The sequence below is a fragment of the Oryctolagus cuniculus genome, chromosome 2 (genome assembly GCF_964237555.1).
Source record: "Oryctolagus cuniculus chromosome 2, mOryCun1.1, whole genome shotgun sequence".
NCBI lineage: Eukaryota > Metazoa > Chordata > Mammalia > Lagomorpha > Leporidae > Oryctolagus > Oryctolagus cuniculus.
In genome coordinates, this window is record NC_091433.1 from 120,748,828 (window position 1) to 120,772,979 (window position 24,152).

At 38.2% G+C, this 24,152-nt stretch overlaps 1 long non-coding RNA gene across 1 annotated transcript in view; it reads right to left on the reverse strand.

Annotated features, from left to right (window-relative positions):
* Nucleotides 1–333: 333 nt before the first annotated feature.
* Nucleotides 334–24,152, reverse strand: part of LOC127488298 (uncharacterized) — a 29,551-nt gene continuing 5,732 nt past the window's right edge. The window contains exons 2-3 of the long non-coding RNA XR_007915906.2: nucleotides 5,887–6,019; nucleotides 334–492 (exon numbers count right to left, since the gene is read on the reverse strand). This is a non-coding gene — a long non-coding RNA (uncharacterized lncRNA). The remainder of the gene's footprint in view (nucleotides 493–5,886; nucleotides 6,020–24,152) is intronic.

Consider the following 24,152-nt stretch of genomic DNA (forward strand, 5'->3'; position numbering starts at 1 on the left):
ACCCCAACCAGGACTAGAACCCGGGGTGCCAGCACTGCAGGAGGAGGATTAGCCAAGTGAGCAGCGGCGCCGGCCTTTCAAATAAATTTTTAAAAAGAAAATGAAATAAAAATCATAATAACTATTATAGAAATTAAAAAATAGAACTTGATAAAGGCAACTTATCCCAAGAAAGAATACCAATACACATTGGTATTCTCTAGGATTGAAAAATTAAAACTAAATTTGAAGAGATAGAGTAGAAAACCTAATAAAGACCTAAATGGTTTGATTCTTTTTTTAAAAAAATTATTTTTATTTGAAAGATGTACACAGAGAGAGGAGAGGTAGAGACAGAGAGAGGTCTTCCATCCGCTGGTTCACTCCCCAATTGTCTGCAACGGCTGGAGCTGCACCGATCTGAGGACAGGAGCTTCTTCAAGGTCTCTCATGTAGGTGGAGGGGCTCAAGGCCTTGGGCCATCTTCTACTGCTTTCCCAGGCCATAGCAGAGCTGGATCGGAAGTAGAGCAGCCGGAATTAGAACTGGCGCCCATGTGGGATGCTGATGCTTCAGGCCAGTGCGTAAACCCGCTGCACCACAGCCCTGGCCCCAATGTTTTAATTCTTAAAATCAGTTGTGAATTTAAACTGTAATATCACCTTTTGAATTGGATTTTTTTTTCTATTAGGGAATAATGTTATTTTCTACTCCAAATTTACTTTGTGATGAATGAAACTAAGCTATGGTCATCATCACCTAATAATATTGTCTACTTGCAAAATCTTTCAGGAAGTTTATAAAGAAATTGGTGGTCTTGGGGTTAACATTAATTATCCCTAGAAATTTCTAATAAAGTACAGGAGAGAGCATTTGGAATAGAAGTTTAGGTAAATAAAGAAGAATTTGGGAAAAAAAAAAAAAAAGAAACCCATATCAAAGACCATAACAAACTGACCTCTTTAATTCTATTTGTTTATTTATTTGGGCGGGGCGGGGGGGGGGAGAAAGAGAGAGAGAGAGAGAGAGAGAGAGAGAGAGAGAGAGAGAGAGAGAGGAGACACTCACATACATCTGTCCACTCCCTAAATGTCTATAAGATCTGTGGCTGGGCGAGATTGAAGCCAGGAGCCAGAATTCAATCTAGGTTTCCCATGTGGATTATAGGGTCCCAACTAGTTAAGCCGTCATCTTCTACCTTCCAAGGTACCCATTAGCAGGACACTGGAATTGGCAACAGCACTAGGACTCAAACCAATGGATCCTTCATCAAGCACCATAATTTCTAGATGAAATGTCTTCCCAACACATCTTAAGGTTTGTGAATTATATGTTAGCCAAGAGTTTGTGAGCTATATTTGAAGGCTTATTGTTGACTTTTACCATTTCTTCAATTCAGAATTGACAATAAAATATTTCAGCATAAAAATATGTATTGAGATTGATAATCTTTGGCAAATATCTTCATGAACATTGCTTTAGATATACTGAGAAATCTAAAAAGCATACATACTAGTTTGTTTTGTAGCATAATATACATCTATTATTTTGTTGTTGTATTTTTAACTGCCACCCTAAAATTGTACATTACAGAGATCCTTGATATGTGCACTGTCACATGTTCTGGAATCATCTGACTTCCAACAGACTCTTACAGGTGGTGCCAATAACACTGTTTAATCTCTTCAAGAGTCAGTCTCCTCATGTAAAACAAGAATAACAATCTTATTTAGACTACAACTAGAAAATCTTTTATGCAAATAACATTGTGATTTTTATCCATTTTGTCTTTTCCTAAGCTAAATGACCTTAGTTTGTGGAACCAGTTTAGACTTAGGGAATCTTCCAAAGCTTTTTATGATGACCATATCCAGTGTTACTACTACCTTTGAATTATTTAAGCCTATCACGTTTCCTTATTCGTATTTGTAGCTGATCTTACCTTCCTAGTGAATCATTATTCTATCAATTTGAAGAAAACCTCTATTTCCCAATCAGAAATACCTCACTTCCTTCCATTTTAATGAATTCCTAGTTGGAATGTTTAGGCTATTGAAAGTTTTCTCTCTTACATAAATAGCACTAATAGATTCTTACAGATGATTCATTGTGTTTCTAAAAAACATAATTTTTTTCTGAATTGTGTCTTCATTTCCATTTAGATTCTCCCTGGAATTGGCTTTATGCAGGCACTAAATGTAGTTTATAGTTGTGGGAAGAAGGGATTGTCCATGAAGTGCTTTCTAGGTGTCATTGAGTCCTCTACTGAATTTTGACTAATTTGGAGCCCTCTCCCAAAATAGAGCACTTTTTTTTTTAAGATTTACTTATTTATTTGAAAGGCAGAGTTACATAGAGGTAGAGGCAGATGGATCTTCTATCTGCTGGTTCACTCCCCAAATGGCTACAACGGCCAGAGCTGGGCCTTTCTGAAGCCAGGGGCCAGGAGCTTCTTCCAGTCTCCCATATGGGTGTAGGGGGCCCAAGCACTTGGGCCATTTTCTACTGTTTTCCCAGGCCATAGCAGAGAGCTGGATCGGAAGTGGAGCAGCTGGCACTCGAACTGGTGCCTATATGGGATGCTGGCACTGCAGGCGGCAGCTTTACCCACTAAACCACAGTACCAGCCCCAGCATTCTTGTATTACCTAAACTGCAGGCACTCTGACCTCCAGGACCAGAAGGTAAGCCTTTTCAGTACACTCACTAAAGATTCGACTCCCTTGGTCCCTAGCATTCCAGCAGCAGCTGAGGAAGAGTCAGGAATAAGCATCAGCCCTGCACACGTGTCACGGCTGGAGCACTATGTCGTGGCTCCTGACTTCCTTTTGAACAGTCGTTTGCAGAGTTTCGCTTAAGGCTTCAATACATTGGATCACAAAGGTCTTAGATATCCCACAGCCATCTGGATCTCTTTGCCCTTGCTCACCATCCTGGGCGATTAGCATCTCCTCAAATACATACCAATCTTATTCTGACTCTCCACTTCCTTTAAATCTCTGATTTAGCCAAATTATGCACGCATTACAAGTTTTCTTCTGAGGCTTTTCTTTTCTGTCAGATATAAACTCCATTACCTAATATGGCTTGGATTTTGTGGCATTCGATATTAATTCATTCTCTTACTGTGATATGCAGACTTAAAAAAAAAAAAAAAAAAAAAAAACTCTCATCTCCCTAATTGAGGTCAACTTGCCAGCTCAGTTTTTATTTCTTTGTTCTAGGGGAACCACCTACTCCTTTGGGGCAGGTGATAATATCATAGCTCAGCCTTGGAACATAAGACTATGAGGGAAAATGATTTAATTGAAAAGCAAAGAGCGTAAACACTATGTAGAGTCACAGTGTTATTTTCAAGATACCGAACAATTTGCATGGAAAAATGATCTGAAGTAATTCAGTTACTTAGTTTTTCATGGATGGAGTTCAGTTGAGAGCGGAGAATGTTTGAAACTGAAGTACTACATGTATTAGTCATTCATGATTGAGATGATAGCATGTTTTATTATGATAAAATACAAAATAGGATATATGTGATCTAATTTCTGGGCGTGTTTGTGCTTCATAGTTATGTTTAGGGGTAAATCTCTACTAACATTAATAGTTCATTTGGACTTAGGAGAATGAAATTGTTTCTCTTCCATTTATTAGAAAATTTTTGGTACTAAAGCAGTCTTGAATCACTTGTATTTCATGTGACATTAACTTCATGTGGCAATAAACTGTAGCTCCATTCAGAAGATTTCTGGAAGGGAAGTAGATGATGATTTCTAACTAACTTTGATTTAGGGAGCAGAGTAATACATGAATTTTATTTACTTTTTAAAGATTGATTTATTTATTTAGAAGGTAGAGTTAGAGGAGGGGAAGAGAGAGAAAGAGAAAAAATTTCCCATCTGTTGGTTCAGCCTGCAAATGGCTGCTCTGACCTGCCTGGACAGGCCAAAGTCAAAAGCCAGGAGCTTCTTCCTGGTCTCCCATGTGGGTACAGGGGCCCAAGCTCTTCAGCCATCCTCTGCTGGTTTCAGGCATATTAGCCGGGAGCTGTATCAGAAGTGGAGCAGCTAGGACTTGAACCAGCTCCCAGATGGGAGGCCAGCACTGCAGGCCCTGGCTTTAACCTGCTGTGCTACACTGCCGACTCCAATACATACACTTTAAATGCTGCATTGTGAGTCAGCAATTTTATATGTCCCCATTCATGTTTAACTTTATTCATAAAATAGTTGAAGTACAAGGGTATATCTTTAACAAGTATGAAAGTAGGTATTAAAAATGCAACATAACATTCTGCCTGCCATTGAGCATTACCAAAAAAAAACACGGCACGGTATTGCAGTACATTAGTTGAAGTGATTAAAATTATATCTCCATTGATCAGCATACCAGATTGCTGGAATAAAGGGAGTTGCATTGGGACATGTAAGAATGACAAACAAATTTATCTGACTTCAGAAACTACAGGGCACAGTTGCCTAGTATGGTCTATACTGTTTCATAGTGGAAGAGCACTGTTGTGGCTATAGAACTCCAGCTGGCAAAAGCTATTGATAGTTTGGAGGAAATCATGCCATCCTGAGCTTCAGTTTCTTTACCATAACTCCATCTCTTGAGTTGTGTCAGACTGCCATGTTTTAAATGGACTATCCTAGCAATGATCTTAAATTGTAGGTATGTGGTATTCCTCCATTTCATGGGCTAGAAGGTTGAGGCCAGAGAATGCTTGTCTATTAGCCAAGGATGTACAGTAGTTATATAAGTCAAGTCTAAGTCCAGGTTGTCTGACTTCAGAATTCATGTTCTCACAACCATTACATTAAAGTCTTCTGCTTGTCCCAATATTCAAATGGGCCATGGGGTCAATATTTTGACAATATAGGGATTCTTCAAAATGTTAACAGACAAGGAATTAAAAATCTATTGTGTTACCAATAATTTTGATCTACACCTAGAATTTTTATATCTATACATAGTTTTCCATGGCACACATTGTTCATGGACTTTTTGAAGGCTTCTCATATTTCTTGCTACAACTCCAGAACTGCCCAAGTTTATAGGTAAAGAATACTTTTTTTTTAATCCTGGAAAGTAGGCAAATTTTACCATTTGGCCCACCATCACCATCTGTTTTTGTGAGTAAAGTTTTGTTGGAACACATCTGTTTGTTTAAATATTATCTAGTATTTATTTTGTACTATAAAAGAAGTGAATAGTTGTAATAAAGACAGGATCACAAGCTGAAATACTTACTTCATTACACTTAGTATTCCATGAACTTTATTGCTATCCTTTGAATCATGTGAAGATAGCCAAATCACTACAGTTAGAATGAACAATCTGTTTATTCTAGCTTTCAAATGGAATAGGATTTTCAGACCCAGGTGGGGTGGAAGTGACTTATTAGAAATACGAGCAAATGACATAGATATCATAATGATGCTGGAATATCTGATAAACTACTAAGACTAGGGGGAGATGGTGCTGGAGAACAGTGAGGTGGGTTCATTTGTATATTGCAACAAAATTTATTGCAAGTAATGTATCTCATGTTTTCTTTTTAAAAATGTTTTCATTTAGACTGAAAAGCAATCTTCCTCCTTCTGGATCACTTCCCAATATCTGGAATAGCGAGGGCTTGTCCAAGTCTCCCACATAGATGACAGGGACCCAAGTACTTGAGACATCACTTTTGCCTCCCTATAGCATAAATTAGCATGAGGCAGGATTGGAAGCAGAGGAGCCTGGCAACCAAAGCAGAAACTTATGTGCTGTACCAAATTCTTACCCTCATTGCAAACAAAGGCACGCCTGGTTTGTACAAAGGGTTTGCAGTGGGTATGTAGGATGAAGTGATGAAGATAAACGTGTTCTTAAAACTTAAGCAAAATCACTGAAAAGAAGAGATTACCTTTCCATTATAATCCCTGAAGCTGACAATATAAAAATTCTTCCGCTTTCCATATCCTGCCTTTGGAAGCTGTGTTCTTCTCTACTCTTCATCTGGGTCAGTTTTCTTCAGTTATTCTGAATACTTCTGTTTCCTGCAATATGTAAGATGTAAGAAATAACTTCTTGATTAGGAGCACATCAACCCCTTGATTGCACTCCTCTGGCAGAATTAAGAACAGACTACTTCTTATATAAAATCTCTAATAATAAACCCCAGAATTCACTTCTAGCTTCTGCTAAGGCTAATGCCCTTGGACTCTGTCTGCCGTGTATTATAAATTAGTTGTACTAAACCACTTTAAACTATCTAGAGACTCCTTGCCTTTTCTCCTTGTTGTCTTTGCCCACTGATTCCTTTTGTCTGCCTGACAAACAGGCTCTTAAGCATTGCTTTACACAGACAATACCATCTTTCTTATAAAACATTCTCACTTTCCCTGACTGTCTTAAGTGCTTCATTCTCTACAGTTCTTACATTTACATATGTTAGGACATTTATTGTATTGTGCTACAATTGCTTTTTTGCTTGTCTTTCTCAAGGGAGAGAATGTATTTTCCTTCAGTCTGCTAACATAGTTGGATTGTTAATACATCCACATAGCTTTGTACCTGACACATTGAGGTGAGATTTTATGTGTAAAAATTCATGGAGAAATGGAATTTAAAGCCTTTTGTGCATAAAATAATTTTGAGGCCCATGCATGGTTTTTTATCCTTTCACTCTGACACTTTATTCCAGGTCTGCCTTGTAAATCAGATATTTCCACTCTTCTGAAGACTCCCTTTAGAAAATTTAAACAATGTATTATTCTAGCACTGGTTATAGGGGCAGACAATTCTATCAAATCCTTCAAAGCCCTGTTGCAAGCAGCATATTATTTACACCCTGTTTAGAGTCATGCTTAGAATACTGTGGGAATTCTTTATAACACAATAACATACTTAACATCTAATATTTATTGTGGGAATTTAAATGTTTTAATATATTGGTTATAATTTATATTTCATGAACCTTCAGAACAACTTTATCATATGAATATTATTAGTTCCATGGTACAGGTAGGAGAACAGAAAAATTATATTTTAAATATCACACAGAGTGTACATGGCAATGAATGACTTTAGGTGAGGCAGTCTAATTCCATCGTTCTGAATTTAAGTCCCACTATCTCTATGGACAAATATTTACAACTGTCAGAGAATAACATTACTTTAATATCTGTGATTTTTCCATGACTATCATGTGTCCTTGAACTAAAAAGAGACTTCTCTTAAGAAACACTTTTCCTTTCACTTTTCGTCAGACTGATAAGCTATCTTAATTGTACAATGTGAAACTTCTTAGGTTCCTTCCAAAATATTGATTATTCAGTGTGACCAATCTGTAAGGCGAGACTGTGACAACAACTCCTATTCTTCAGTAGGATTTCTAGTTCAGTTGGAACACTGGGATAAGGCAACTCTTTCTCTGTCTAGAACCCCAAAACAGGTAGTGGAGGCTCAGGAACATCAAAAAAAATCTTATGGTATAAAGGATACTAGATGCCATAAACTAGAAGGGGTGGGTGCAGTGAGACATAGCATTGAGGTAGAAGGTGCTAGAATATGCAGCATTGAAATGGAGATGATGATATTGATTTATACAAAGGGAGAGTTAGTTGTAATTTATCCAACAAATTGTAACAATATTAGAAGTAGACCTTTTATGCCTTGTGATCATCTGGTTTTATTGCTGTATATTTGTTACTAATACTCTTCTCACATATTAACACAAGCTTTGGTCCTCTCATCTCACTAATTCTACCAGTATTCAAAAAAGTGGCAACATTGGCCCATTATGCAAGCAGAATTAGCTTGTCCCAAAAATTTCAGGTTTAGTTAATCTCATATCTGTAAATAAATAAATAAATGGTACTATATTTAAGACCATGGAGCAGGTACGATTAATAAGACACAGTGTTACTCTTAAACTTAAAATCTAACAAAGATGACAGAGAATTTTATGTGTTGAACAAAATTTCAAATGTAGATAGTCAACTGCTAGAGTTCACAGTCCAAATCATTACCATACCTCCTTCAGCAAGTGAGACCAGTCCTTGAGAAGGGGCCTGTTGTTTCTAGAGATGCATAGGAGGAAGAAAATATAGATTGGGAGGTTTCTGTAGGAGGAATGAGCTGGGAAGAGGTGGTTTGGCACAGCACTCAAAATATCAGACTTTATTTCATAACCCTCTCTACTTTCTAGCTGTGTGCTATGAAGTCAATCGAATAGCTGTTTTGAGCCTTATACTCCTTACTGGTGAAATGCAGAGGATACCATTATCTCCTCATACTATGTATTGCTGTGATGATTCATTGAGATAATGCATGAAAATTACTTATCAAGGTGTCTGGCACTTAACAAATCTTTAATACTTTAGCTTTATGATTACAGTCTTATATACGTGTTACTATGGAGAACAGAAAAACATGCATATGACAAATAATAAAGAAAAAAGATGAACAAGTTGCTGAGATGTAGGAGGAGGAGCAAGGAGAAAGTATGAAGGTGATGAAAATATTGATTCTGGGTGAAGAGGAAAAGATGCCATTATTGATACAAGAATCACAATAACTCCTGCTCCATATTCCATCTTCTGATAATAGAACTAAGAATAACTATAGTAAAATGTAAGAATAGATTTTTGGGGGGATTCAGATTTTACAATCTCTTCAGTTCCACCTCTCCCCAGTAGGGAAGTCAGAACATACTGACTCAGGAACAGAGTGTCAGCAGAGGAGTCAGGAAGTGGATTCCTAGGCATGGCCACTAGGGATGCCAAGAAAAGTCATTTTTACTTTTATTATCCATGGTGTTTTCATTTGTTTTTAATTTTGCCCATTTCACACTTGTTATATTCCCAGACTTTGCAACTGAAATCTCAAAACTTTCCTCTGCAAAAGAACCACGTTGGTTACTGTATGTTGAAAGATTAGAGTCCTGACTATGTAGATAACATTTTAAGAAATAAATAGGACTACCACTGCAACACTCTTTATACTCTTTTACACTACTTTACACTCTTTTCTTGAGGAAAAATTATGAAATGTATGTTCCAATGATTCCATGCCTAATAACAGTCAAATGGTGCTTAGCTACTGAGTAGTGGCCCAAGTAAGGGAAACAGTGTTGTCAGCACTGTATGGAGATGCTCTCGTCTATACTCATCGAACAGGCAATGTGCTTTTATTCTTCACCTCTTTGGGTTCCTTGCTATACATCGGACTTTATATGAATTATATTGTTCTTTGTTTCTCTTGAGTTGGAATTTGACACTTCCCATCAAATTTTGACACTCTAAAAGCTGGTTTTTCTTTATGCCATTAGACAGCACACCCTGGTATTTAGATGCTAAACAAGAATCAAGTAATTGACATGGCAACATTTTATGTTTTTGAAACATTTACTTGTTTATTTGAAAGGCAGAGATAATCTTTACTCCTCTGGTTTATTCCCCAAGTGGCCACATTGGCCAGGGCTGAACTAGCCCAAAGCCAGAAGCTTCATCTGTATCTCCCTTGTGGGTGGCAAGTACCCAATCACTTTGGTTATCTTCCGCTACTTTCCCCAGGCTTTTAGCAGGGAGCTGGAGCAGCCAGGACATAAACCAGAACTCACCTGGGGTGCTGGCATCCCAGGCTGCAACTTTACCCACTATGCCACAATATTGGCCCCATGGCAACATTTGAAAATGCAGCAATGCCTCAGTATTCACAAAGGATTGGTTCCATGATCCCTGCGGATACCAACATATCAAGATATTCAAATCCGTTATATGGCAGAGAATTTCCATACAACCTAATCACATCTTCCTGTATACCTTAAATCGTGTGTGGATTACTAGTAATACCCAATACAATGTAAATACTATGTGAGTAATTGCTACACGGTAGTGTTTAGGGAATAATGACAATGATTCCACATGTTCAGTACAGATGCATCATTTTTTCTGAATACTTTTTACTTGCAGTATGTTGAATTCATGCGTGTGGAGTCCATAGATACAGGGTGTCCACTGTATGAAGAGATGCTTGATTCAACCCCTTTCATTCTGTACAGGCTCTCCTATCCACATTAATTGACCCTTCTGTTAAATCTGATCCCTGTTTCTTTTGGATTATTTTTTTCTTCTAAACAATTGGGTAACTTTAAGTTTGAAAAATGGAAAAAGAGGAGGGGGGCATCTTTTCTGATTCACTCCGAAATGCCCATAACATCCAGGGTTAGGCCAGGCCAAAGCCAGGTGCCTAGATTTCTGTTCAGGTTTCCTATATGGGTGGCAAGGCCCCTAGTACTTGAGCGTCCTCTGCTGCCTCCACAGGTGTGCATTAGCAGGACGCCATATCAAAAACAGCGGGAGGACTCGATCCCAGGCACTCCAGTGTGGGATGTGGCAACTTGCTGTGTCACAGTACTCACTGATAAGACATACTCAAAACTGCTGCACACAAATTATTTTCTAAACCACTGCCCTGAGACTAAATTAACAATAAATGGCAAATCATGATGGAGCAAAGGAAACACATGATTAGATATAAAGATTTCCAGAAAGAACAGTGTGTGAAAATGAGTAACGAATCTTTTTTTACATAAGAAATCTGGACTAATGAGATAACCTGATCGCCCTCTCCTGACAAAATCTCATGTAATGAGTTTTAAATAGGCAGTTCTAACTCTGAATACTTTAAATTATTTGTAACAATGTATTGAAGGTGAACAGACTCTGTGAGGATGGATGTGTGTGTGCTTTAAGGACTGAGTGCAGGAGCATGCCTCCACAAGTATGGATGTAACTGCATTATGGGTAAATCTGATAATGGCAACAGAGTTTTCATTTCTGTTTGGAATATGCTTTACTTCTGTGTACTTGGTCTCCTAAGATGTTTTCAGTCTCAATGAACAATGCCAGAAAATTCAACATTATTTTAATGTGATAGGTTCATCTCAGTTCAAATAGAAATATTTTTAAAGAATTTTATTAGCACATTTAGCTCAAGATTATTTTATGAGCATGGACTGTACTGAAGGCAGTAGTGAGAATAAGTCTGCAGGCAATTGGTGCAATAATATTTGAAGAAATGTCAGGAGAAAGAAAGGTGCAGGCAGTGAAGTTCATAGTATTGTGTGTAATTTTAAATAACACCCAATGCCTCCTACATCTTTTGGGCCTCTGTAACACGTATGGGTGACCAGGATGAAGCTTCTGGCTTTCACCTGGCACTGTGCTGGCTATTCTATCTGGAGAGTGAACCTGCAGATGGATGATCTGTTTTCTTCTCTCTCTGCAATTCTAACTTTCAAAATGCACAAATAAATCTTAAAACAACAAAAGATGAGCTACTCTTTGGAAATAAAAATACCTATTTCCCTTCAGTCCTTTCCTATTCACTATTTTTCTTCTCTGTTCATGACCTCATGCTGATTTGTCAGGTTGACTTTTACAGTGGATTCCATATCTACTCAGTTCACTTAAGTGTTGAATTGACTATTCAAACACTGGTATATGATTTCTTATCCTAAAATTGGTCCTTTCTGAGATAGAACAACTTGAATCCTTGTGCTAGAGTTTTTTCCAAATAAATTATGGAACTCATTTTTCCACTAAGTCTTACATCTAAATATGTGTAATTAATATTTTCCTGACACTACAATGCAGGTTGGCAGACTCTTGACCAATATTGGTCAAGTCAGTTATTTTGGTATCATGTGGATGTAACTGCAGGATTCCTGAGATGAGTATGTTTTCTTCTTCAGAATTCCTGTCTAGAAGGTAGTATCACAGTCTGAGAATGATTTAAACTGTGAGTGCAGCCTTGCATGCCACAGTATCACCACAGGAAGGGATCAATCCAGTTTTTAAAAGATTTTGGAGTTTGTGTAGTTGGAAAAACAAAACTTCTGATGAGAAAGTTCAAAGGAATAACTGATTGTGGCTACTGGTTGAGTATAAAACTTAATTGTTTCCTGTTTTGTAATGGTTTGTACCAGCATTCCCTTCTAGGTATAAACAAATATCAAATAAAAATAAAAATCCGTGTTGGAGATGCCCATTTAAAGAATCATTGTTGGGGGATGATTCAGGAAGAAGTTACTGGAAACAGGTTGAGCTGTTATAAGGCAGAGTTGAATGCAAGTCACTTAACTTCAAGCCCAAAGCTCTTTCTAATTTTTTTCTCTTTCTCAACTGTATTTCTAAAAGTGAAAATATATTCAATAGCATGTTGTAAACTGTAAAATACTAAATAAACAGATTAAGTTTGTTGCTATACCAGCTTTCCAAAATTTTCAATGTTCTAAAAACTGCATTATACATTCAAGTTTGTCATTTGGTTTGCAATAAAAAAATAAATCAATGATACATTGGAATTGAATATAAGAATACACAAAAACAATGGCAAACTGGACAATTTTTTAAACTTTAATCTTCCGTGTAAGTAACTTGTTTTTAAATATTATTTATTTGAAAGGCAGAGTTACAGAACAAGAGAGGGAGGGAACTGTATCCACGGGTTAACTTCCAAAACGCCTGCAATTGTCAAGGCTGAGCCAGCCCAAAGGCAGCAGCCTAAAACTCCATACAGGTCTTTCTCATAGGTGGCAGGGGCCCAAGCACTTTGGCCATCTTCCACTGCTTTCCCAGGCACATAAGCAGGGAGCTGAATCAGAAGTGGAACAACTGGGACTCAAACTGGTACTCATATAGGATGCTGACATTACAGGCAGTGGCTTAACCCACTGTATCATAACACAAGACCCTGGATGAAATTGTTTCAAACCGTGTAGCCTGTCTTAGTAATACTTAATGAAATTAGAGCTTGCTTATGTAACAGATTGTTCCATTGGACAAGATTGAGGGAAGTAGATTTCTAGGCCAACCATCCCAGATTCTAGTGGTTGAAAGCCTAGAGTCAGATGCAGTCAAAACGCTGAAAATCTTTATCAGCCTTCTTATAATCTGTCACAATACCTCTTATACATCGCCTGCCAACAGGGCACAGCTGAATTTATGTTCAATTACAGTAACTATATTAGCTGAAGAATTTGACATATTTATATCCCCTTTCATCTATATAATATTTGAATTTAACAATTAAATTTAAGTAGACTCGTATTAAATGTCCTTTTTTGAAGACATGTAAAAAAAGTTATAAAGGAGGTATAAATTAAACCTTCAGTAAACAAAGATTAAGCAATCAAATAGGGTTCTGCTGATGGAACTTGGAAGAGTGCAAAGAGATACTTTGACAGAACACAGTACTTAGAATCTTCATTCAAAAAGATGCATTTTCTTCACAGTGTGTTGAGGTAATTGTTAGGTAAAGTATCTGTCCCATGGTCATGCAACCAGCCAGAGGCAGAGTCAGGAGTGACCAGAGCGCTGCTTGATCCTAACAGCATAAAAGAGAGCAATAGAGATTTTCTATCCACTAGTTACTTGCCAAATAGCTGCAGTGGCCAGGGCTGGGTCAGGTAGATGCCATGAGCCTAGAATTTCATCTGAGTCTCCCATATGAGTTCAAGGACTCAAGCAGTTGGACCATCTTCTGCTGCTTTCCCAGGTGCATTTGAGGAGGACCGGATTGAAAATGAACCAGTCAGGCCTCAAACCGGCACCCATATGGAATATCAGTATCCCAGGTGGCAGCTTAACCCATTGTACCACTTTGCCAGTCCCTTAAAGCCCTTTTACAAAATGATTATTTTTAAAAAATAAAAGAAGCATGGATAATTGTATGTCAGGGTAGTTAGTGATAGATTCCTGGAGAAAAGGAGTGGAATTGAGTGTGTAAAGAAAATGTTTTGGGTAGAAGAGCAGCATGGTTAATAGAAGCATGGGTGTGCCACCAGGGTGTGAGGCATGTGTCAATAAGCTACAAGGTAATAGGCATACTGCTCATTAAGGAGTCCAAAGTTAGTCATTCCTGTAACTTGTTCAGATATTTTAGATTGGATATGAATTGAAAAATTATTTAGCACTTCACTTAAATTCATGTAATTATTTTAGTATTACTTAGTATTTATTATTATTTATTAAAACTACTAATGTGTGTCCACAATCAGAAATATGCTATAATAGTAAGAAACCATAAATGCAAAAAAAAATTTAAATGCCAGCTACATATTAATTCCTGCCAGGATACAATACTCAGTCTGGATTCTACTTTTTATCATATTTTCACATAAAATAACGATGATGTTGATAACAGATAACCAAGGAAAGAGGGCCTCTTACATGATAAATGCTCAGATTCCAAGTAATTTACTTGTGTGCAAAACCACTTTTGGTCCTAACAACCACTTGAGGTAGGACATTCATTATTCCTTCTTAAGTAAAAGGAAATCGTAAAAGATTTAGTAAGTGATAGATACTTTTATCATAAAGGCAAAGACAGAGTACCTTAACCACTTCACCAAATGCCAGCCTTGCTACAGACTAAATCCTTTTAGTCCATTAATACAAAAGAGTTGACAGAAGATGGGAAAATAGCTGACTTTACAGGAATGTGCTTCCTTGTTGTATCCGGATAATCCCTAATAACAGCTTAGAAAAAACTGTACTTCCATGCATGCGGGCAGCAATAGAGTGGTTATACAAAAGAAGAGTATGACATCATTACTGTTTTGTGAGCCAAGTAGTGATATTGTATTAGATTGTGTGAACACATTCCTCTGAGTAGGTGGAGGGAAGGAGGGACAAAGAGCAGTGAACTACTTTACTTGTACTGATCTAAGAGTCACATGTTTAAGGAAGCAGAAGGAAATAAAGTATAAAGGCACTTATATAACATCAGAGAATTTCAGTAAGGAAGATGTGGATTGCTCTTACACCAAAAACGAGTGTTAGCAAATAGTCTGACACATTCAACGGGGGTTCAATCTGGAATTACTCAGTAGCATGCTCTCACCAACTTTTTTTTTCCACTGAAAACATGATTTCTGCATTTGAAACAAATGCTTATTTATACAAATTGTTTGTGTTCCTCTGTGAGTATCTTTACAACAGACTCATGTAAGGTTTGTGAATTGGGAAGATGTGAGATCTGTATCAGTATTATCATGTCTGCACAATGCCATACAGCTAGATTTGCTAATAAGAAAGAAGAAAGCATTTAAAAGACCTGTTCCCTCTGCTGTAATAAAGGGAATCAACCTACATGCCAAATCATAATCCCAAGAGATAGAATAGTCTCCAGAGAAGAAAAGCATGTTTTACATGGTTCATATGAGAGATGCAGCACTGTTTTGGGAGAAGACAGAAAATGACAATTTCTATTTCCCTAAAAAGAGAATTGTCATTAAAGAATTGATCTTTGTTAGCTATTAATATGAGGTTAGCTGCAGAGAAAAGCTTAGTCATTGAGAACAGTGTATACTCTGTATAATTTGCTGTACATCAAAATGTTCTTTGTCCACAAAACTTACATACTATTTGATAGTTGTGCTATTAAATATTTATTAAATATCAAAGTGCAGTCTCTATGGTAGGCCTTTGGCTTGGGGGATAAGATGCTGGTTGGGATGCCAGCATCCCCAGCAGAATGTCTGGGTTTGAGTAAGTAAAACATGCCAAATGCACTTTTTCTTATGATTTTTTTCTTGATCAATGTTCCCAAAGCATTTTTAAACCTCACATATTGAAAAGCAGATCAAAGCCGAGGGAAAGACAAAACAATATGCATGATGAGATATCCAGGCACCTGTGTTGCTAAGGCAACTGCTTCATCCACAGAAGGAGGGAAGGGAATGTTACTTACCAACAAATGATTGAATCAGAAATGTATTCGTTTGAGCTGTTCAAGCCTGTAAGTACCTATAGCCCTGTGAATATCTTCACAATTATTTTGTGGATTCAGCTTTATCTAACAAAGCACAATTGATTTTATGCTAGCAACCAGCAATTTGGTTTTCTTAATATTCTCATATTGATAATGAATTCCTACATCCACAGCTTTCATTTTCTTCACTAGCTGCACATATGTATACAAGGCCATGAATATTCCAGACATCTATTTTTCCAACACCTGTTGAGAATGACTGAAAGAACAGATTTCCAGAAATCGTTTTGCCAGCCTGGATACCTATCTAACCACAATGATTAAATCCACATTCAGGACTTTCCCCAAAGGTATGTAAATGTCGGTGTAAGTTCCATAAACTGAAGTACATTGCTGTAAGATTAAGAGAATATTATTGTTAACAATGCCTCTTAATTCTTAAAAAAAAAAAAAAAATCTTGGGGCTGGCGCCATGGCTCACTTGGTTAATCATCCACCTGCAGCACCAGCATCCCATATGGGTGCCGGGTTCTAGTCCCAGTTGCTCCTCTTCCAGTGCAGCTCTCTGCTGTGGCCCGGAGAGAGCACTGGAGGATGGTCCAAGTGCTTGGGCCCCTGTACCGGCATGGGAGACCCAGAAGAAGCACCTGGCTCCTGGCTTCGGATCAGCTCAGTGCCAGCCGTGGCGGCCATTTTGGGAGTGTACCAAGGAAAGGAAGACCTTTCTCTCTTTCTCTCAATGTCTATAACTCTACCTGTCGAATAAATAAAAAATAAAATAAAAAATAAAAATAAATCTTCATTTGAAAGGCAGAGTTACAGAGAGGCAGAGGGAGAGAGAGATAGAGAGAGGTCTTCTTCTGCTGTTCACTCCGTAATTGGCTGCAAGGGCAAGAACTGGGCCAATCAAGCCGGCGCCGTGGCTCAATAGGCTAATCCTCCACCTTGCGGCGCCGGCACACCGGGTTCTAGTCCCGGTTGGGGCGCCGGATTCTGTCCCGGTTGCCCCTCTTCCAGGCCAGCTCTCTGCTATGGCCAGGGAGTGCAGTGGAGGATGGCCCAGGTGCTTGGGCCCTGCACCCCATGGGAGACCAGGAAAAGCACCTGGCTCCTGGCTCCTGCCAGGATCAGCGCGGTGCGCCGGCTGCAGCGGCGGCCATTGGAGGGTGAACCAGCGGCAAAGGAAGACCTTTCTCTCTCTGTCTCTCTCTCACTGTCCACTCTGCCTGTCAAAAAAAAAAAAAAAAAAAAAAAAAAAGAACTGGGCCAATCTGAAGACAGGGGCCAGGAGATTCTTCTGGGTCTCCCACATAGGTGCAGGATCCCAAGGACTTAGGCCATCTCCTACTGCTTTCTCAGGCACAGCAGAGAGCTGGATCTCAAGTGGAGCAGCCAGGACTTGAACCAGTGCCCTTATGGGATGCTTTACCTGCTATGACACAGCACCAGCAACATGAACACATTTTTATGCCAACATTTCTTAGGGATGGTTCTGCCTTACATTTAGGTTTACTTTGCATTTAGTCTGGATCAGTACATCTTTTAAGTTGCCATCATTCAAGACATTTTTATAACTTGGTGCTGGGTGGCTGTTCATGGAAAATTGGTAGTTCCACTTTCCGCCTTAACATTCGAATCCCCATGATTAGCATTTCCAGGAAGTTAACAAAATTCAGCTCCTGGATCCAGCAAAGGAAGAGACTACAGAGGGTTGTACCTTAGATAAAGAAACAGTTTGGAGAAATCCCAAAATTGTTCCAAATTCCTTTTTGATAATCTCGTCAAACAAATCTCACTATTCAGCATGGCTTCCCTCATGGAAGTATCCATCCTGCAGTACAATCTTTCTTGTATGAGTACCTCCTTACATAGTATTTATACTCAATACCAACCACTCAGATGCTACATATATCTATTTCATGTTGGAGAGCACTTAATCACTTTGTTTGGAGAATAATTCTTTTGTTTTTATGCATGCCCCTCCCTAAAATCCAGTCCTAATGAAATTTAATGTGGGGCCCTTGCTGTTGTCACACTGGGTTAGTCATGGCCTGCAGTGCCTGCATCCCATATGGGCACCAGTACTAGTCTTGAATGCTTTAGCTCTCTGCTAATGTGCTTGGGAAAGCAGAGGAGGGTGGCCCAAGTGCTTGGGCCCCTAGACCCACATGGGAGACCTGGAAGAAGCTCCTGGCTCTTGGCTTCAGCTTGGCCCAACCCCAACCATTGCAGCCATTTAGGGAGTGAAACGGGATGAAAGACATCTCTAATTTTGCCTTTCAAATAAATATCTTAAAAAAAAAACCACAAACTCAAGCATTAAAAAATAAATGATACTTTATTAATAAGTAAAACATGTTTATGTCTATGTGCCATTCTGAGTATTGATTCCTATGTACTGCCAATCTGTTCTACTGAAGCCAACCATCTGGCCTTTTCTGGGGCTGCTACAAATATTGTGTGGTTGTCTAGGCTTTAGTCCTGCATGATACTGTATATGGAAAACTTCTTAATCCCAAGTAAACTGGATGGCTTTTCACCTATTTACTTTCTAATAATAATATTCTTCTCCTGATTTCGCTTTTAATTAGCAGAGTGGTTACCACTCCTATCTGAGCCATCACCTTTGCATTTTCTAGAGTAATCATAGTATTCTGTCCTGAAAACTGCCCATTTAAGCTCTAGGATTTCCCCGGAGCCCAACCATTATTTCCTCTTCTGGGTTTATTATCTTTTTCTCTATTTCCAGGGACTGGGCTTTGGCTTTTCTCAGAGTGTTCTTGTGCTCATTTTCTAAGGCTGTATGACATCAGTAAGCAAGCTCTTTCTGGTAATATACAGATAACAAAGAACTTTCAAGTATGAAAAGGGGAATCTCTATTCCATTTCTTACTTATGACCAGCATTCAGACTCCGAACTGCAATGGGTCTTATTCCTTACAATTTCTTTTCTCTTGAATTGTAAAGAACAGGCTTCCTACACGTTCATCTATGTTTGTGAGTTTGAAGTTCCCCATGTGTAAAATGTTATTAATAACTTCCTAATAACCCCTTTCAGACAATTAAGGTGAAAAAATACAAATATATATTCCAATGCCTGGTGTGCTTGAGTGCTCAGTGAATCATAAAGTATCATTAGAAAAACATAAAGCACCAAAGTTCTCATAGGAGTGCCTAGTTGTTTTTTTTTTTTTTTTTTACAATGCCAAATCTCTTATCCTTACTTTATTTTTTCTTTTTTTAACTTTTATTTAATAAATACAAATTTCCAAAGTACATCGTTTGGATTATAGCGGCTTTTTCCCCCCATAACCACCCTCCCACCCACAACCCTCCCATCTCCCACTCCCTTTCCCATCCCATTCACATCAAGATTCATTTTCAATTTTTATATACAGAAGATCAATTTAGCATATTTTAAGTAAAGACTTCAACAGTTTGCACCCACACAGAAACACAAAGTGTAAAGTACTGTTTGAGTACTAGTTATACCATTGATTCACATAGTGTAACACATTAGGACAGAGATCTTACATGGGGAGTAAGTGCACAGTGACTCCTGTTGTTAACAATTGACACTTTCATTTATGACGTCAGTAATTTCCCGAGGCTCTTGTCATGAGTTGACAAGGCTAAGGAAGCCTCTTGAGTTTGCCAACTTTGATCTTATTTAGACAAGGCCATAGTCAAAGTAGAAGTTCTCTCCTCCCTTCAGAAAAAGGTACTTCCTTCTTTGATGGCCCGTTCTTTCCACTAGGATCTCACTCACAGAGATCTTTCAAGAAATGCCTAGTTTTCCAATGACACTAACTTTATGCCACTTACTTTATAGTAGCGTTCAAGCACTGGGTACGGGTCAGAGAGGAGCCAAGTTGAAGGTAATGACAATGGAAGGAGAGCACTCAGATCCTCTCACCTGCTTGGTTCGGCTCAAGCAACACTCTCTGGTGCTGCTGCTTTTCACCACAAGTGTTGTTTCCAGTTTGACAGAATATACGATGATGAATCTCACTAGAAGATTAGTATCCAGTGACACACAAACATAATTTCTTAATCTATACCTAAAAAAATGTTTCAAAAGGCCAATACTAGCATAAAAGAGATGAGATACTTGCCTCTAAGGATGTTCCAGAAGAATCAGTACTCAATATAAATAATATTAGACACGTATTTGTTAGCAATTAGAAGTTTATTGCCCAAAATCCAAATGTAAGATATATTTTAAAATAGACACAATCAGCATTGTTCAGCTTTTCTCCTGCTCTAAGCTCCACTATCTCATATCCATCCTCCCTTCTTCTGTAGTTACATATCCACACACACAGAAAATATAAGAGGGTCTAGATCATGAAGATACAGTTCAAATTTATCATATTAGTTACAAGAAATCAAAGTAGTCCTATGATGAATCCAGCTTAGAATTCTATATATTCAGTTTCCAGGAGCAAAAACAATAGGGATATCTAGGAAGGCTTTGTGGTGACTGTTGTCTCAGAATTAATAATAACAACCTCTCTACCTTAAAGGGAAACTGGGAAGGATTCTGAGGCCTAGCTGGGATCGGTTGTGAACACAGAGCCCACGTGGATATTCTCCTTGAATCCTCACAACAACTTAGTACTGCTTTAGCCATCAGAAACCAGGTCCAGGAGGTAAAGCAGCATTCTCCAAGGGTAGTTGACACAGCTTTGTCAAGATCTGTCTGTGAACCAGGTGACATTTGCTCTACCTAAATCAGATTGATTTATTTAGACGACCGATGTCCTCTAGTAGGTGAAATTGAATGTAGAACCACGCCAGTGACTTCATATTCTCTCTCCCCCCCACACACACTCTGTTTCTCTCTTTCTAACTGCACTACTGAATTTACAATCACACTCCCTCCCAGTTCATCTTCCGCACCAACTCCCAGCTTATAATTTGATTCTTCTAAATGACTTACTATACATTTAAAAATTCTGGACCATATAGCTTCCCTTACATAAACTGTTTTTATTTCTGTTCTTTCAAATTTCTCAAATCTGGATACATAAATCTTGTTACTAATTCATTAACCTCTTTATAACTAATGCAATGTTTTAGTGTTGTAAGTTTGATTTAAAATATAAATAATGAATCATTTATGTATTAATATTTATGTCATTATATAGTAGTTTATTTGGATGTTGAAAACTTCTAAATTTTATTTTATATAACTCTGCAGATAAAATTTGGCTACTTATAAAACACATCTAGCCAGTAGGGTGGCTTGACATATTTATTTTCTCAAATGAAGACTCCCTTGGTTACTTACTGGGTTGAATCTCACAATGGCCAGGAATTGTGAGCTGGTTTGTCAAGTGACCTCAACTAGCTAAAATGAACTGCCCTTGGTCTTCTGCCAAAAAGCAATGATGACATAACCACTCTCAGAGAAATGACTTATCGTTTGAATTGAATGAAAGGTTTCAGGATCCCAGGATGTCATTTTGCAAATTACATTCCTGAGAGCTACAGCTCTTTTCTACAGAGATCTGCGAGGGTGGAGTTGTCTTTGGTGAATGACAGACTGCTGCCTTAGGACAATTGACTCAACAGTGATAACATTGAAATAGAGAGGGTAGACAAGCTGGAAAATAAACGGTTATTGAATAAATGGCAATGATGGGAACTGGGCCTGTCTTTTACAGGAGATATTCAGTAAGAGCCATCTGAAATAACTTCACCATTCCAGAAAGATACTGTGCAACTTCTTAATACAAATGACAAAGAACGCTGCATTTCTTAAAGATCTTAATGTTTCATTACTGTTCCCTGCAGATAAATGTATTTACTAAGATTATCAAAATAATTAATACTTGCAATTACAATGTAAATTTTTCTACAGACTTTTTGTTTTATTTTAGTTACAACTTTCATTGGTCTGTTTCATTCATAAACAAAAAACTTCAATTCTGTACACACCTGTAGCCAAGAAATATTTTCAAAACTAGAAATGGGCATGGAAACATTAATAATTTCCATGCAGATATTTTTCTGATGGAACATTTGACACTTTAGTAAGAAATATAGGACTATAATTTCTGTCCTGCCTGAGGTTTTTAGATACTTGGCAATTAATTACCTCTATCACTTTTTCAAGTTTCTACCGTTTACTTCACACGCTTCCAGCTGTTCCTCACAATGTATTATTTGAACTAAATTCAGTCATTCAGTTGAGGTAAAGGGAACACCGATAATGTTCAGATGTCTTGTCTGAAATGTAGATAAATCTGTGGATGAACTGATGTAATTTGCCTTTATCACTCTCCCTCCATGTTAGATCTGTTAATAAGGCTGGAAGGATCAGCTTTGGAGGCATTGTATAGATAGGGAAAAGAAATCTTTTGTAATGGTAATGATATGACATTTAAAGGTATTTCCAAATATTCATGAGAATGGAATTAAAACATGTTTGTTTTGATGCAAACATTTTTTGAAATATATACTTTCATAGTGGAAAATGTCCATGAACTTTTTGAATGTGAATTTCAAGGATTTTTTATATCATGATGATTTTATTTCCCATGGATGCTGAGAAGTGCCCCCCCCCATTTCCTAGGATAAAGAATTTCCAATTTTTAGAATAATCTACATATTTCAAACTTTAACAAAAATGCCCTGGGCTGTATGAGGAAAAAAATAGTTAACACATAAGTATGCGAGAGCTGTGAATTAACCTGAATTAGTGAAAAATCAGTTAAAAAACACTATGCACATTTCACATTTAAACTATGTAATACCATGTTTGCAGTGTAAAATTATACTGTATTATTCCTCAAGAGCCACAATGACCTAGTTATCATATGAAGATAAGCTAACTCTAAAGCTCTGGAGAACAAGGTATTGAAGTCTTCTAAACTGCACAGCCAGGGAAACAATTATTCTCTCAAACCAAATTAGTAACTGCCTTTTGACATCTCTATCCCAACACCCTACTAATCAGGACAGATGAACCCCTCTATAATCTCCCTTCTTTGATGTGTCCCAACCTGCCTGAAAAGCTTTGTTTTTCCTAATTTTCTCTTCTCCTTTTTCCATTTATCACCATCATCCGTCACCTAACTCTTTTCTGTGATGTTTTCCAATAGTCTGTTATGTAAATCCCTTTAGGCAACAAAAAGGTGAGGAGACAGGGGAAAGGAATCACTCTGAGTCATGGTTTTCTCACAACAGAGTCCTCACCTGAGCCTTTCCCACCTAGACTGCACATAAGCTGCTAACAGTGCTCCACCTCCACCCCTCATTAACAGACATCCACTCAATTCCAAGTCAGGACACATAGAGTGCCCACTACATATATAATCCTATAAAATAGATCAGTAAAATATGAGTGCTTGGTGATAGTATGCTAATTGGATTGAAGATTTTAAGAAAAACTGCCTAAAAACTAGTAATTATGAACTATAAAATAAATAGTCTGTTAAACAGAGAAGATATTCTATCTACTTCATTATTTCTCTATCAGTGAGAACCAGCTATTCAATTTAGGGCACAGTTTACCATATCTGAGGACTGCAACTTGGATTCCTGAAGCTTTCTAAATTTTGTATTTATTTAAAAGAAAGATCTTTCATTTGCTTGTTCACTGCCCAAATACTAATGATGGCTGCGGCTGGGCCAGGCTAAAGCCAGGAACCCAGAATTCAATTTGAGTAACTCAGGTGGGTAGCAGGAACACAGGACTTGAGACATCATCTACTGCCTTCCAGGGTTTCCATCAGCAGGACATTGGAAGTAAAGCATGCACTCGAACCCAGGCACTCCACTATAGGGTGTGGGTGCCCCAGTGGCTTTTTTTTTTTTTTTTTTGCCAGGCAGAGATAGAGACAGAGTTATAGACAGTGAGAGAGAGACAGAGAGAAAGGTCTTCCTTGCGTTGGTTCACTCCCCTAATGGCCGCCACATCCGTCGCTGTGCCCATCCAAAGCTAGGAGCCGCGTACTTCCTCCTGGTCTCCCATGCGGGTGCAGAGACCCAACCCAGTGGCATCTTAACTGCTGCCCCAAATTCTTGCCTCTGGAGCATTTTTACAGATTTAGATCTCATAATGTCATCAATCCATTGTCCACACAATATACTCCTATTGATGAGGCTGTGTCTACTATCAATACTTAGTACACTCCTTCTTCCCATGAAATTCACTTACAGGTTCTATTCACATAGCTCCAGAAACTCCGCTCCAGGGCTTTGTTAAATGCCTCTGAGTTAGGATATGGGCTCACAATCCAGTTTTGCCCAGGACCAGTTCTGGGAGTGATCCCATGTGACCTCCTTTTCACCTAGGTACACCAGTTTCGCCTTTTTATTCAATATGTGATCCAAGTATCGACAGCTTGTTATAAATACGGACTTGGAATCTGCCACCCTCAACTACAGAGTCCAAATCTG